Below are 14,395 nucleotides of genomic sequence, written 5' to 3' on the forward strand. Positions count from 1 at the left end.
GTAGGGAAACTCAAAGTTGCTCAGTCGTGTCCGACTCTTTGTGACCCCATTACCCCATGGACTATACAGTCCATGGAATTCTCCAGGCCAGAACACAGGAGTGGGTAGCGTTTCCCGCCTCCAGGGGATCTTCCCAACCCAGGGATCAAATCCAGGTCTCCCGCATTGCAGGCAGATTCTTTACCAGCTGAGTCACAAGGGAAGCCCAAGAATACTGGAGTGGGTAGCCTATCCCTCCTCCAAGGGATCTTCCCAGCCCAGGAATCAAACCAGGGTCTCCTGCATTGCACGCAGATTCTTTACCAACTGAGCTATCAGGGAAGCCCCTAAGATAATAAGAATAAAGATTTCCTGTTCCCCACCTTCACAGGACCAGCCACATGCAGGAGGCTGAATGCGGTTGAGCACCCAGGAGGGATAAGCTTGCTCAGAACACTGGATTCAACCTGCCTCCTTCTGCAAGCCAGCGCTGAACCACTTCAAGCCTCCAGACATAAGTGCCCTTTCAACTCTGTGCTCCGTGGCCAGGGCAGGCCTGCAACACAAGCCCCAGTGCCCAGGCACACTGGGGGGACACCTCCCCTGCCCACCTGGAGCATCTGCCACCAACTGCTGGACAGACTCTCCCTTTCCAGGAGGCCGCATTTACAGGGTGCAGCTCCTCACACCTAGTAGTAAAAGACAGGACACTTCCTAGCTATGGGTTTGGAAGAAAAGAACACGTTCTTGAGTTGCCAAAACCACTGCCTAAGGGAAAATACAAGGGCACCCTGTGACCAGAGAAGGTGGCATCTCCAAGGAGGACAGAAAGGTTTGGAGGGCTGCCCAAGCCCAGGGTCACCTGCTCTGAACCCATCCCTCCAGCCAGTCTGGTCTAGGCTGGGGTGAGGGGTGGGGACACAAGACTAGAGCTGGCCGTCCTCCCTATCAGGGGGTCCCCCGCCTCTGGGCCACAGACCGGTGCTTCCTGTCGGATCAGCGGCAGCATTAGATTAGAAATAAAAAGTGTACAACGTGGGACTTCCCCAGTGGTGCAGTGGGTAGGAATCCCCACCTGCCAACGCAGGGGACTTGGGTTCGAACCCCGGTCCTGGAAGATCCCACGTGCTGCGGAGTGACCGAGCTGGTGCACCACAATGGCTGAGCCTGCGCATGGACAGCCCGCGCTCTGCAAGTAGAGAAGTCACCACGGTGAGACGCCCGAGCAGCATAACCAGGAGTAGCCCCTGCTCACTGCAACTAAAGAAATCCTGAGCAAAGCTACATAAACCCAACACGGCCCAAAATAAATAATTAAAAATTAAAAAATACAAAAAATACAAAAATACAAAAAAATAAAAAATACAAAAAAATAAAAAAAATACAAAATAAATGTAACACGCGTGAACTGTGCCAAAACCACTACCACCCCTTCTTCCTGGTCTGTGGAAAAGTTGTCTTCTGTGAAATCGGTCTTCGTGACACAAAGTTTAGGGACCACTCCCATGGTCTCAGGCCCCAGATTCCACAGAGCCAAGCTCTGGGGAGGACACAGCATGTCTCAGTGAGGTCGCGTGCAGTGAAAATCTCTTCTTATGTGGAAGATCCGAAGCTATTAACTGTGTTACTGGCAAGCACAGATGTTGTCTATATCTGAAAACTCCCAAATAGATCAATTAGCATATTATAAAGAATTTACTTTCATTTTCCCTTGACAGAGCATAAAAGCCAAAACACAACTCTCAGTTTGAAACTGACATGTGCATATAGCAGGAGATGCTCTGTTAAATGGAGACAACAGCAAAAGAAAATGGTATTTATAATGATTAGCCACCTAATTAATTCTAAGAGTAGAATGTCAAAAGCTATAAATCCATTTCTTTGGTAACTGAAGCTCAACATCAAACACGTCATTTCTGTACTCAGAAGGGAAACCCTCGTCTTTTCCTGACATTTGCACCCGGTAATATGGCTGTTCTATTAGTCTTCCAGGTAACGAGCTTTAAATGCACGTGGAAAAAAAGCCATGGAAAGACAGGACTTGGCGGGGAGGGGGGGGGGGATAAAAACACATGCACACACAGAATTAGAAGCAACACATTCTAGAAAGAAATTAGGTTAAGCAGAGTTCTTGGATGTGTTTTCATTTCTTGTGAATCAGTTCAAGCTTCTGCCCTCTGATGAAATCTGGGGGCCTTTTGTATTTCTTCAGCTTGGGGTGGTGGGAGGTGGTGTGTGGAGGAAAATTCTAAGGAAGACAAAGATTTTACAACGCTATTATCCTTTGAAACTTCATGTGCTTTCCTAAAGTTGTGTTTACAGAATGACCCTTTGGGGTAGACGGTGAGGGCGAAAAAGGCACAGAACTACAGGAAACCAGAACTGATTCAATAGATGCAGAGCTGTCCTTCTGTGCTTCTCTTCCTAGATTGCAAATCAAATCTGCATTTAAATAGAGTACTTTTAATGTAAAAAAAGGAAGCCCTAGGGTACAGGGGTATTACCTTCAATATCTACGGGCACAACATTGCATTTTAAATGAGATGTGGCATCTTGAAATTTACCGAATAGATTACACATTCCAAATGGTCTCATTATTTCTACTACTTTTACTAAATTCTCCTGCCCTAATAGGTGTGTTTCTTTTATGGCCAGGACTGTTAATAAAAGTAATGTGATATTACATCATGCTATCAACTGAATCTTGAGAAAAGATTACACTGATCCAAGGATCTCATAAGCCCCCAGCTCTGATAATTCCAGCCATTATTCAGTGTGAAATTCAAACAGTCTGAATTCATTAACGTTGGTTGTTACAAATCTGCATTTTTAGACGTTGCCATAAAATGCAGGAGTCCAAACCCGGTGACCTGAATCTAACAGCCTTTCATGTGAAGTGGCCGTGCTAACCAGCCTCTCCCGGCTCGCCTCTCAGGATAAAGCCCCGTGTGCTGGTCCCTCTCCATGGCTGACCCGGTCACCGCTGGGGAGAGACCAGGGGCTCAGTTGGCCTCAGCTCTGCTGGTCACACTCAATGTTCAGGCAAACTGCAGAGACCTGAGCCTCTGACCGAAGAGTGGGGGACCGCTCCCAGGACACGCATCATTAGACAGGAAGCCAGGTACACCTGGGCACAGATCCCGGCCGCCAGCACCTCACCTCTTCTATGGCTGCAATCAGCTCATCCTCATGAAAATAAAAGCTCAAACTCATCCTCATGAAAATAAAAGCTCAAACTCATCATGCAACATGTGGGGAACGCCTTGGGGAACCCTACACCTTCTCCATCTCTTGACGAAGAAACATCATTACTAGGCTGGTGGGAAAGGGGAGGGGGGTGCATGCCACTTCAACATCCCAGAGGAAAGCTAGACAGAGCTGCCATGAACAAGGGAGTCTACAGAGTTCATCTCAATGTTTACATCAGCCAGAGCACGGGTGTTTCCTTCGAGGGGCGCCCTGGGCTCTGTGCTCCTCCAGCCGTGGGCAGGTCACTGGGCTCCCCTCCAAGCTGAGTGACCATCTCATGTGAGGATGCTGCCAATGACGACAATGGTGATGACGACGGCGGTCATTCTCTACGAAGCCCTCATGACGCACCAGGTGCTGGCCGAGCCCTCCTCGATGAGGTCTCAATGAACCCCCACAGCTCTGGTTTAGTACCGGCTCACCCGCATTTGGCAGAGAGCGAGCCCGAGGCACTAAGTAAAGAGGGCTTTAGTCTGCCCTGGCTCCGCCTTTAGGACCCTGCCCCGCACCATCACCAAGGCCTCGGCCACTGCGAATTTGACCTCGCCAATGGAAACACAAGGAGGAGGAGCCAAGGCCGTGAGGGCTGTTCCCTGCTCGCGCAGTCCCAGACTACAGAGCTGGGCAGCTTTCCGGCCAAGCCTAAGGCCACATCCCTCTGCCTCGTTTAGACACGCCAGCAGAAGTCTCTCCAGCCTGAAACAGGCCTCCGCAGCGCAGCCACTGGCCGTGGGGGATCCGAGTACCAATCAATAAGGACCCTCTTTTGAGAGGAAGTTCAACCCTGCATCGCAGTTTGGAGGTCCTCTTCCGCTGTAATTAGGAAGTGGAGGTGAGCCTGACTGAATTATGAAAAGTCAGGAGCACTGGATTCTCAAAGTTCAGATTTTTAACAAACAAGATCCACATGCACAGAATCCCAGCCTCCAGATCTCCAAAGGCGGGCGGGGCAGGGCAGGCCGCCACACTGTGTCCATGAAGGAATCTGATACGCGCACCATCTGTCCTTCGGCCCCAAGGGACCTGGGGCGACGTCCCGGCCCTGGTAATCCCAGCTTAGACGCAATCATGGTGGCTGAAACACAAGCCCCTCCTGCCCACGAAGCCGCCACAAGCACAGCCCCCCAGAGGAGAGGAGAGTACAGCTGGGTCCCCCAGACACACAGAATTCAAACTCCCCGCCCTATGCATGCACACCTGCACGCAGGGGAGGCACAGACATGCTCTCCTGCTGCGCAAAGTTCAGGAACGTGGATTTATCATTTCAGAGCGTGCACACACACCTCCTCCAAACAGGTAGTGTAAGCACATGCTGGTTTGCCTTCTGTCAGCAGAACACACTCCCAGTTGCCACCGAGTCAACCCTTCCTTTCGGACAGATGCTGAGACGGGCCGACTCCAGCATGGGCTCAGCCACCCCGCACCTCCCTGGTCTCTCCACAGCCCGGGATTCATTTATTCAAAAAGCAGTCCTGGGAAGTCCCTGGTGGTCCAGGGGCTAAGACTCCATGCTCCCCATCGCAGAGGCCACGAGTTCAAGCCCTGGTCAGGGAAGTCGATCCTGCATGCCACAAGTTAAGACCTGGTGCACCCAAATAAATAAATAGTTTTTTTTTTTTTTTTTTTTTTAAAAAAAGGTAGTTCTGTGGCATCTGTAACATGTGGATCGTGTACAGAAAATCAAAGAGATCATGAGGGCATCATCGGATGTGGCCTCTGCTTTGGAAAGCTTGCAAAAATCACTCTGGAAGGTTCTATGATAACAGAACACCACTTCTGAATTGGAGTTTCTTTACAAAATCTTTGTCTCCTCTCGCCTGATGGAGTCAGAAGAGACGCAAGTCCTGGGTTTCTGCCTTAACAATGACTGGGGAACTCACCAGCACCCAGGAAACACGAGTGAAGACCCACGAACTGGGGTGGCAATGGGCGTCCAGAAAAGGTTATCAGTATTGATCAAGAGATGCGGATGGAGCCAAGGGCAACTTGAGTCAATACCTCGCAGGACGCAGGACCCACCTTTCCCATGGTGCTTCTCCCCACACGCCCGTTTCTGAGTTGTGGACACCTGTCTGCAGTATGCAGAGGGGCTGGGACGCAGGTGGTTGTGACCTGAGGAACCAAGGGGCACCCTGGAAACGTGCACTGCAAGACCTGTTCTGAGGCTCCAGGACCCGGAATGAAAGCCCCACCTAGACAACAACAGCCTCCCTCTGGACCCCACGAACCCGAGCGCTGCCCTGTACTGCTTCAGCTGAATTTTTCAAGGAGTGGCAGGTTACACCCTGCTCTGGCCAACAAAGGTTTCCTTTGAGTTCAACAATGTATACGCTGAACCGGAAAAGGGAGGCGGCCAAGGACCAGGTGTTTAGTTACAAGACACAGGAACCAGATATCTTTGCACCAAGACTCATTTTCTGCAAACCTCCTATATTAAAGGACAGCACAATGCTGTCTGACAAATCAAGGCTGCCCTAAGCGGATCTGAGGACGCTCACGAGGACATCTGATCCACCCGTCAGTGTGCAGAGAGGCTGGAAAGCGGGTCCCGGGTGGGAGCCACGCGAGCCAATCGGTGGACACATGAAGAGATGGGAATTAAATACCAGGATCAGAGGCTCGGAACTGCTTCTAGCCACGGTCTGTTTTTTAACCCTGCATATTCACATTTTTTCCGTAACGTTCTATCTTTCTGACAAATATAATTAATTTTAACAGCTTCTGTAACTTACCCCACAGGTTGTTGCTGTTGCTTTTAAACAGTAGACTGCTGAGAAATTGATTTGTTTGAACCCTCTGCTTAAAGAAACCACGTTATAAAATATGTATAAATGTCACTGTTCGGGCTGCTGCTTCAGAGAAGTACAGAAAAATGTTGCATTTTACCCCCTTTCACAGGAGTCCACTCACAGCGGACATTCTCAAGTATTACCCATCTGCCTGCACACACAAACCGACGGATTATAAGGCATTTTCTTTAAAACCTCCTATTTATCTTTAACTGGTACAGAGTCTAAGGGAATTATCTTAATGGCTACGTGGAAGAATGAATTGCAAATGCCTTCAGTTAACCAGGAAGACTATTTTTAACAGCATGGGGCCAGGTGGGAGTTGCCAAGTTTGCCGAAAATAAAAGAATCAACCATCAATAAAGCAAAAGTGTTCCACCACATGTTAAGACAGACGGGAGAGCAGGGGGAAGCCACTTCCACCTTGGCTGACTGAAGTCCAGCCACTTCCTAAAGACTTAGGAAATATACGGCAAGACTTAAGAAAGACTTAAGAAAATATACGGCAACTCAAGACCCAGAAAGTAAATGAAGAAACTCCGAAGTGTCCTGGATCTTCCCGCATCACCTGGGCTGCTTCCTGGGCTGTGCAATATTTCCTTAGCGTTTACAGCTGAGAAGTTGAAAGCCGGGCCAGATGTACACTTGAACCTGGGGAGCTGCTGTGTGTTCCTCCACAAAGATCTAGATGGAACGACCACCAAAAGGGCCTAAGACTAAGACTGTATTTTAAAAAGATGTTTAACTGGCCCAATGCATTCTAGAAATACTTACAGCAGCAGTGGTAACATATAAATGCTCAACAAAAATATTTATACAAAGAAATAACCTCTTCCTCTCCAATTACTCACAACGCAAAATGCTTGCCTGAGACCCAAACAATTTTATATACGAGAAAGTCCATTTCCCCACCCACTCACACACTGACCTGTACACACTCAACCTGAAACTTACAGTCAACATGAAGTATGTCCATCGGCGGGCCTGGCCCTAAGCCTGTCGCAGGTCCTTACCCCCATCCACTCTTCCCTCCCACACCCACCTGGCTCCCAGTCCCAGGGAAGTGATAAGGATCAGACCCATGACACAGGCCTCTGGTGGCCCCAGAACCTGGGGCGGCTGCTCCTGTCTATCAGGGAGGCCAGGGGCAGGAATCCCCGTGTGGGGGCTTGTCCAGGTCCCCATCACGGCTGGACTCAGAGGGGTTTTCCCTGGCACACAGTCACACCCCCAGGGACAGGCCCCCAGTCCACAGTCAGCCCCCGCATCCCGGGGACCAAGTGCCTGGGGCAGGGACAGACTCCATCACACACACGAGAACATGAACTTCCCAGAGAGCCGCAGACCCCAGGGGCAATAATGACAGAGTCATCGCTACAGAGGGGTCCTGTATGCTGGGAGGGAGCAAGTCATACGACTGAAGTGTGTCAGCAGGGACCTAGGGAACCCTGAATCTGGGGTTACACCATCGGAGTCTGAGGCCCAGGTCTACTCGTGGGCCCCACGTGCTGGCATATGATCTCAGCATCACTTAATAAATTAATACTATTATTACTCACTAATAAAACAGGAATCTCAGCCAAGGTCATAGGATCTTGGGAAGAGAGGGCCAATATCTAGCCTGTCCCTGCACAACACTGAATGGCGTGCTCGGTGATGACCCAACTCATGTCCCTCCCAGGACAGAGGGCTGCAAGAAGCAGTCTCTCCCAGGCAGGCCCACCCCCTGCCCAGCAGAACAGCTCAGTAGAGTCCCTCCCTGGCCGGGAACCCCAGGAAGTGCAGGAGGCAGACTGTCTATATTCCAGACACATGGATGCCAGAGTTCCATGCCTCCCTGGCTGGGGAAGAGACTTGGATTAGAACCAGCCATCAGTCTGGAGGGCCGGGAGGCAGGGACCAGCACCAACAGAGCAGGAAAATGACCCACTAGAACGAGAGGGCTGGGGACCTCAACCCGTGTGAGCAGGATACAAACAGTATTTGAAAACAGAACAAGGGGACTGGCTGGCTGATCTCCCTGGGGCTGCCCAAGAAGCCTCGTGGGAATCTGGAAATTCTAGGAGGAAAGGATAAGGGCTGAGCAACACCTTCCAGAGAAGGGCCCCTGCAGGAGCTTGGATCCACGGCTCAGGAAGAAACACAGACAAGAACCAGGAACCAGAGCTCCAGCAGGGCCCTGCCCTCGCTCCACAGAGAGCAAGCTGCAGGTCCATCAGCATCATCCCCGCCGCCCGGATTGCGGCCTCCTGGCTGTTTCTCATCTAGAGAGTCCCCGGAGATGAAAGGCCCAGCGAATCGTGCTCTGGTTTGTGGTTTCTCATGTTGGCAGCCGTGCCTCTAGCCTAAAAGTCAGAGGAGGATCACACGCCCTTTGAGCAGACTGAGCTCCAGGGGACCCTGGAGGCCACAACCGAGGACCAGCGTGACCAGAGCCGGGTCCCTCCAGTGCCCGGGGGAAGCAGCAGTCAGGGTGGCTGCAGGGTGCAGGCATTTGCTTCTGGGGTAAGGCAGTCCTTTCCCCTTCTGTCGGGGGAGAAGGAAGCTGTGTTGGCAGAAACCCTAAAGACTGGAGACGACGTGACTGAACCCCCCTGGCCCACTGAAGCCACACTCAGGTCACAACTGCCTGGTCCCCAAGGCAGACTTCGCGAGGCCCTCCCCTGAGTCACCGGCTCCTGGAGAACCTCAGATCACCTTTCCCTGGGGTTTTGTGAGGCCGGTCAAGCTTCTACAGCATTATCGCAATCTGTCAAAATAAAGCAGCGCGCGCGCTTCTCTGGGTGCAGGCAGCCGGATACCCTCCCGTGTCTGCCAAACCACAGCCACCGCTACCCCACCATCACTTCACAGAATAAAAGCTAAGGGCTGTGATTTGTGTTTCCACTTAGTTGTAGACGTTTGACAACAAGCACTTATTTCTTTCCCCGACACTTCTGTTGAAATTACAAGGTTACCTGGCACCGCTACAAATATTAACGCTTAATAACAAATGGCACAAGAAGAAACAATGGACCCACCCGAACCCCGGGAGAACTGACGCTGGTTCCAGAAGCCAGTGAGCAAGCAACAGCTACAGGCTGGACAGTAAAAGCAGGACAAAGTGCAACAGATCTTAACGTAGCGGGTAGTTGTTCATTACGGACGACAGAGGAGCCTCTGGGGAGAAAGTGGAAATGTCTGAAGTTAGGAAAAGAAAAATCCACAAAAGCCAGAGTATCAAGTCTAGAAATATAGGGAAATCTTAATGCTCTTAAATGAGAACACGCACAAATATGCCAAGAAGACAAGAAAGACCTACGCATGGTCCTAGCACCACGCAGACCTGCCATTCCAAGACGGGCTTCCCACGAACTGAAGTCTTCATCTATTTCCTTCTCCTGTCCCTACCTTAAAAAAGATGTGTCTAGAAGAACTCAACAGGTAAGCTATCAGGTTGAAATCGACATGGGGTCCCTTTCTCAGGCTGCAATTCAAGATGCTTCCCCAGAGGGGCTACAGGTGGGGCTGATCGGGGATAGCCACCCGAAAAGTGGGGTACACCGTGCTGGGTGCAGAAATGAGCCGAGGAGAGAAGAGCCCGGAACTAACACATGTTCCTGGTACAAGGACGAACCCCACCCTGCGAGTATACCTGGGGGTGGTCAGGGGCAAAGGCTAATCTACTGGCAGGTTGCCCAGTGCTGGGGAGGAGCCAGGCCAACAGGGCCACGGTTGCCATGGGTGAGAGTGCAGACACCACGAGGCATCATCCTCCAGGCATGGTGGCCATGCTCCAATTAGGGCCAACTCCAGGGTCACATTGAGCTTCTTGAGCTTTTCCAGAGCACTGCAAAAAACCTGTTCCCACAAGTTACGCTAAAAACACCTACGTCCCGAGAACCATCATACAAGGCGGAATGTCTGAGCATGCTAGGTGCCCAGGAAGTTTGTTACAGGAAGTGTGTTGCCATCTCATCCTGACATTGGATGCATTTATGCTATGTTAATGTTCAAGCTGGTGTTAGAAAAGGCAGAGGAACCAGAGATCAAATTGCCAACATCCGCTGGATCACGGAAAAAGCAAGAGAGTTCCAGAAAAACATCTATTTCTGCTTTATTGACTACACCAAAGCCTTTGACTGTGTGGATCACAATAAACTGTGGAAAATTCTGAAAGAAATGGGAATCCCAGACCACCTGACCTGCCTCTTGAGAAACCTGTATGCAGGTCAGGAAGCAAGTTAGAACTGGACATGGAACAACAGACTGGTTCCAAATAGGAAAAGGAGTACGTCAAGGCTGTATATTGTCACCCTGCTTATTTAACTTATATGCAGAGTACATCATGAGAAACGCTGGGCTGGATGAAGCACAAGCTGGAATCAAGATTGCCAGGAGAAATATCAATAACCTCAGATATGCAGATGACACCACCCTTATGGCAGAAAGTGAAGAGGAACTCAAAAGCCTGTTATTGAAAGTGAAAGAGGAGAGTGAAAAAGTTGGCTTAAAGCTCAGCATTCAGAAAATGAAGATCATGGCATCTGGTCTCATCACTTCATGGGAAATAGATGGAGAAATACTGGAAACAGTGTCAGACTTTATTTTTTGGGGCTCCAAAATCACTGCAGATGATGACTGCAGCCATGAAATTAAAAGATGCTTGCTCCTTGGAACAAAAGTTATCACCAACCTAGACAGCATATTGAAAAGCAGAGATATTACTTTGCCAACAAAGGTCCGTCTAGTCAAGGCTATGGTTTTTCCAGTGGTCATATATGGATGTGAGAGTCAGACTGTGACGAAAGCTAAGCATCGAAGAATTGATGCTTTTGAACTGTGGTGTTGGAAAAGACTCTGGAGAATCCCTTGAACTGCAAGGAGATCCAACCCGTCCATTCTAAAGGAGATCGATCGGTCCTGGGTGTTCACTGGAAGGACTGATGCTAAAGCTGAAACTCCAATACTTTGGCCACCTCATGTGAAGAGTTGGCTCACTGGAAAAGACTCTGATGCTGGGAGGAATTGGGGGCAGGAAGGAAAGGGGAAGACAGAGGATGAGATGGCTGGATGGCATCACCGACTCGATGGACATGAGTGTGAGTGAACTCCAGGAGTTGGTGATGGACAGGGAGGCCTGGCGTGCTGCGATTCATGGGGTTGCAAAGAGTCGGACACGACTGAGAGACTGAACTGAACTGAATTGAATGTTCTTCTCTCTGAGATAGAGATCACCGATCAACAGGATCCTGCAGTGGTACAATTATTAGGTTGAGTCAAATGAAAACGCTGTTACTTAACCATTTTTTTGATGTTTGGTTCGGGCACTGCCAGTGTTGGACGTGAAACTGGATGCGCGTGGGAGCCTGAAGGATCTCCACTGCTGTGAGCCGCTGAACACATCTTCAGCCCCAGAGCCCTGTCTTGGAACTTTCCCAAGTCCACAAAGAATGTGTGCAATGACGTCCCTGCCCAAGAACCTGGGGCAGATTACAGCACATGAGGTCTTTAAAACAAAGGCTTCTTTTACAAGAATGAGTGGCGGCCAGAAAAGAAAGAAATATTGGCTTTAAAAGGCAAAACTGAGCATATATGGTTGAGAGAGGCCTCCATGACTAAAACAGACACACCCATGTCCCACTGTCCCAAAGGAGGTTCACCGATTATTTCTAGCTTCTCATCCCTTCAAAACAAAGACTCAGACTTGTTCAAAGATTACGGAGCCCTCTCTGCTAAGTCACCCTCTGTGACCTGCACACTCTGCTGTGACCTTCGGCCGGGCAGCCTTCTCAGACGACTCTTGGCAAAGGTTTCTGGACGTCTATTGGGTTGGTCAAAAAGTGCGTTTGGATTTTTCCATAAGATGTTATGGGAAAAAATCCAAACAAATGTTCTGGCCAACCCAGAATACAAGGCGGGGGCTCACGGGGACCACTGCAGTAGAACTACTCATTTCACAAATAAAAGCCTTTAAGAGGGACCTGCTGGGGAACAGGTTCTGCAGGCCCAGGTCCGGGGGAGCAGCCCCAGGGCCGACAAGTGACTTTCCTCCATGGGAAATGGGGGGAGACTGTACAGGGAGATCCCTCCTGGACCACACCCCCTTGGCTGGCTTGAGACTGAGGGTCAGTGTCTCACGCCCAGGGAGGACCACCCACCAAAGCCAGGCCGCCTAAGGCTAACATTTTAAAGGCAGCGTGTATTTCTGTGTTATTACTAACATTTACTCCAGAGCCACGTGCAGGGACCTGCTTTGGAGTCCCAGGCACGGACGCTGCTGCACAAATTCTTTGTGAGCCCCTGATCCACAGCTAAGAGATGGTCTGTCCTACTCAATACTGCAGGGAGTAAACCCAGGGCCTAGACAGAAAGAACACCAAGAAAGTTTTCTCACCTTTTTTTTTTCTGGCTTTAAAATTACACTGTCAGCTTAAGGAGCAAATTTTTTTTTCCCCTAGCAGGATGAAAATCAATCATTTCTGAGAAGTTGGCACTTTGAGACGCTGTAAAGGTTTTGTGGGAAATGGCTAAAGACACGTTGAAATTAACTCAGAAGCCCCCTCACCCCACCCACTCCAAGTCCTTGCTCTGGTGGTGGGAAGGGGACTTAAGACTATCCATCAATATTTTCTCAACCACACTCCACATGAAGGCCGACAACTGAAGGCTCTCCTCATAACACACCCACATCCCTAATCCATTCCACCACAAAGAAATCATTCTATGTTCAGGACATCCTAGAGGAGACTTCCCTGGTGGTCCAACGGTTAAGACTCCACACTTCCACTGCAGGGGGCACAGGTTTAATCCCTGGCCAGGTAACAGTAAAGCATCCGCTTGCAACGTAGGAGACATGGGTTCAATCCCTGGGTCTGGAAGATGCCCTGCAGAAGGGAATGGCTACCCACTCCAGTATTCTTGCCTGGAGAATTCCGTGGACAGAAGAGCCTGGCAGGCTAAGTCCATGGGGGCTCAAAGAGTCGAACACAACTGAGTGACTAACACTTTCTCCCGCAGGCCTGTGAGGTTGTGGCAAAAAATTTAAAAAGGACATCCTGGAGGTCTGTGACTCTCAGACTCTCAGCTCATTCAAGATGCAGCAGCATCAGCAGGCTGCTTTCTTCCTAAAGACGTCCATCTACCATTTTGCTCGAGCCACTCGGCATGGCATGGGGCTATTTCCCTAATTCATTTTTATTCTTTGTAATTAATATGTCGAGAAGCCCTAACACGGCTCCATCCTGACTCGAGTTTCCTAGTGTAATTTCCGTTGACTTATCTCTATAGCAGCAGCGGCAGCAGCAACATCACTTTACACTGAACTGTATTGCTTCAGAGTTAATTACATGTATTTTGCTTTTGATAAATGAAAATACCAGATGCAATTAATTGAAAGACAATCGATATGATTCCTCTAGTAAACGTCCCAATGAAATATCCAGAGGCTGCCGGAGATCCATAGTCATCAACAAATTGAAAACACATTCCAAAGGGGATTTTTTGAAAAACCTGAACTTTTACCTGGAGCCATTTTATAATAACTCACCAACATAAATTTGTCCACAAACTCTATAGTTCACACGATGGGCTGTCCGTCTTTTTTAAGAGAATCCAGCTTCATTGGTTCAAAACCATTTAAGGCGATGAAACCCTGAAAGCAAAAATGAAATGGGTCAGTGGAGCTGAGGCAGTGATTTCTTTCTTTGTTGTTTACATCTAGCCATCCTTTAATTGCATTTTTCCAATGCCTTCGATTCTAAGCTACCAGAGGTTATTAAATGGTTTCATTAAAAATACTATTTGTCTTGCTTTAGTCACACACCAGATCAAATTAAACAGTAGAGCACCAGAACAAATGATCTCTTTCCATCTATTTTGACACGAAGCCAAGTGTGCAAAACCAGAAGGTGATACCGTGTCATCACCGTGAAAATGTCATTTAACTTCTTTACATCTCCAAATAGCAAGCAAAGGGACAAAACAATCAATACCTTCAAGCAAACCATCTTACCAGCAGTTTGAGAAATATGGAATTATAAAGTGCAAACCAGAATCCCATGGTTTATAAGTGCTATTAGCTAAGTGCTGACAACTGTTAATCCACTGTAACTGATGAACGGCTGCAGGTGTCGTTAATAGAAGGCATTTTAACTTACTACTGAAATTGATTACTCAGTTAAGAATTCAATCCTAATGTTCAATAAAACTGCACTTTCTTGGCAAATGCAATATGAAACGAGGTGATGCATTAAACAGCACTCACATTTATTTTACTATACGTGGAAGAGGAAATATATGGGACCTTCCACATTATCTGAACCACTTCCTGCGCACTCAGAGCAGTGAGAGGGGGTGGATGCAGAAGTCACAGCTCCCAGGGCTGACAGAAAAGGCAA

At 49.0% G+C, this 14,395-nt stretch overlaps 1 protein-coding gene across 8 annotated transcripts in view; it reads right to left on the reverse strand.

The window, feature by feature from the left end:
- The window catches only part of CTBP2 (C-terminal binding protein 2), a 169,159-nt gene that overhangs the window by 103,369 nt on the left and 51,395 nt on the right, over positions 1 to 14,395 (reverse strand). For all 8 annotated transcript variants that reach the window (XM_025274340.2, XM_025274342.2, XM_006080427.3 and 5 more), the window contains one exon: positions 13,546 to 13,650. The gene's annotated coding sequence lies outside the window, so the exon portion shown is untranslated. The remainder of the gene's footprint in view (positions 1 to 13,545; positions 13,651 to 14,395) is intronic.

This window comes from Bubalus bubalis, chromosome 23, assembly GCF_019923935.1.
Source record: "Bubalus bubalis isolate 160015118507 breed Murrah chromosome 23, NDDB_SH_1, whole genome shotgun sequence".
NCBI classification, from domain to species: Eukaryota; Metazoa; Chordata; class Mammalia; order Artiodactyla; family Bovidae; genus Bubalus; species Bubalus bubalis.